Below are 2,593 nucleotides of genomic sequence, written 5' to 3' on the forward strand. Positions count from 1 at the left end.
AGATCTAACTATGGATATTTTGAATTTGCTGAATCTTCTAGTGGCAGTTTTCTTCAACAGCAGGTTTCCCCATGTCCCCAAACTTCCGTATAACTTTTATGACTTTAAATCATTTTAATTGTGAGAAAGTGATGCAAAAACAAGTGTGGAAATGAATGCACATTTAGTGGGGATGCTTACCAGATACTGAGTCAGTCATTTTGCACAAACTTTTTATAAATCTCCACAACATCACAATAAAGTGGCTACTATCATGTAATAAAGACATGAGGCTTAGAGAGAGATTTCCTCCAACCCAGCCAAATAGCTAAAAATGGCACACGTTTGTAACGAGGGAGTGGTGGATTCAGAGTCATCTGACCCTGACTGCGTCTAGCTCTCTGCTTCACCTTCCTTAAAAAGTCATCACGTCCTCACGATCCAAGATGGAGCTCCCCGCCAGGTTCACAGCCACACCCATCCACCTGGATCTGTCTAGGCCCCAACCCCCTGCTGGCTCTCAGTGAGGCTTGGGACAGACGTGAGCTCCCGGATGAGGATCCCGTGCCCCTTGCAGTGGAAGCACAAAGTCTTAACCACTGCACCGCCAGCGAAGTCCCAGATTTATTCCTGGAAATCTGCAGTGAGGTGTCTATGGTCATGGTGGATCTCAGGCCAAATGGTTGGTGGGTCATTGCTGCTCTGTGCTCAGCAGCTCCATCCGCAGCCAAAGTCCTCCCTCCGTGCGCAGGATCAGCACTGGCTTCCGGCGAGGCTCCTCCTCATCTGGCAGGACACGAAACGGCAGTAGAGTGAGGGCCAGGACCACCTTCATCTCGGACATGGCGAATGTCTGCCTGATGCAGTTCCTGTGGGCGGGAGCAGGGGCTCTGACTGCAACTGAAACCCTAATCTGGGCCCCACAGCACCTGGCCCATAACTTACACGCACAGAGGTAGAGAAGGAAGCTAACCCCCCAGGAACCCCCGCGTGGTCTTGCATATCTCCAGACACTTGCCCACACTCCAGTCCTGAACTCAGACCAAAACGCTGGGAAACCGGCCTCTCAGCACACTGTGGACCCCTCCTTGTGCCCCCCACCATTCCCTAGGTCCTTGCCATTATGTCTGGGGGAGGGGAGGGAAACAGTCTGAAAAATTTCCCCTTTCTGACCCCTACAGTTAAGCCTGGATTCTCAGTCCCAGACCCCTGCCTCCCACTACTCCATCCTTACCTCAAATGCTCAATGCCCTCACCTGGGACCCACTGAGAAGGGAATAAAAGCCATAGGTGACCTCCCCTTGATATTTGCTGGCTCGAAGTGCAAGGGGTCATAGACTTGGGGGCAAGACAAGACAGGGTTACTGGGTAGTATCCCAGAACGTCCATCCTTAGAGAGGCAGGTATGTGTATAATGGGAGGGAGGTGATGTCTGATTTGCCAATCAGAATTCTATAGTTGCTCTTGGGTACCCCAAAGGGAATGGACAGGGATGATGGAAGTATGGCGTGGCGGAGGCATCACCTCAGGGTCTGGCCACACAGATGGGTTGTGGTGGGTCCCGAAAATACTGATGAGGCAGATAACACCTGTGGGAGAGGAGGGACCAGTCAGAATTAGGTTCAACCTGCCTGATGGGCCCTGTTTCTGACCAGGAGCCTCATCCTACAGTCATTGTGAGCACCTTTGGGGCTGACCCGGCCATCTGGAAGCATGATGTCCTGGGTACAGCAGCGAGAGATGACCGTGACTGAGGGGTGCAACTGCAGACTCTCCTTGATGAACATGGTCAGGAAGGGCAACTGAGCCAGGTCGTCCCTAAGGAACCCGCACGACAATGATCCAGGGAGCAAAAATAGACATGACACCCTCCAGCACTCCTACTGCCCAATAAGATCCCTTCTGTCTATAACATAATCACAGATGGATCAAATAATGCCAAACCCATTACGTTGTATACATTAAATATGTACAACTTTTTCTTTGTCCATTACAGCTCAATAAGATGGTTCCTAAAAAGAAAGAAAAATCACAGAAGTACCAGACAAAATTTAGCCACATATTTTTAGAAGCTTTTCTAAGCAAAATATCAAAGAACCAACCAAAAAGAAAGTTTACTAATTTGTTTAAAAATGAAATATTCCTTATGGTAAGACAGAAAAATCAAAAGGCAAATGAGAAAGAAATAAAAAGTCAGATTCAGTGTTTACTCTTATTTATGATAGCACTAGGGATACTAGCTAATGAACTTAGAAGGGGGAAAAAAGACAGAAATGCCATTTGAACATGGGGGTAAATGTGTCATTTTTGGCAGATAGTGTTTTTATACTTAGAAAACAAGAAAATTCATTGGAAAAAGTGAAAGTGAGTGTTGCTGAGTCGTGTCTGACTCTTTGTGACCCCATGGACTATACAGTCCATGGAATTCTCCAGGCCAGAATACTGGAGTGGGTAGCCTTTCCCTTCTCCAGTGGATCTTTCCAACCCAGGGATCGAATCCAGGTCTCCTGCATTGTGGAGGGATTCTTTACCAGCTGAGCCACAAGGGAAGCCCAAGAATACTGGAGTGGGTAGCCTGTCCCTTCTCCGGCAAATCTTCCCAACCCAGGAATCA

The 2,593-nt window shown here is 48.2% G+C and overlaps 1 pseudogene; it reads right to left on the reverse strand.

The window, feature by feature from the left end:
- Positions 1-670: 670 nt before the first annotated feature.
- The window catches only part of LOC129558438 (prostaglandin E2 omega-hydroxylase CYP4F21-like), a 22,002-nt pseudogene continuing 20,079 nt past the window's right edge, over positions 671-2,593 (reverse strand).

Source organism: Moschus berezovskii, chromosome 8 (assembly GCF_049115385.1).
Source record: "Moschus berezovskii isolate FMDL1 chromosome 8, NW_MosBer_1.0, whole genome shotgun sequence".
Classification (NCBI taxonomy): domain Eukaryota; kingdom Metazoa; phylum Chordata; class Mammalia; order Artiodactyla; family Moschidae; genus Moschus; species Moschus berezovskii.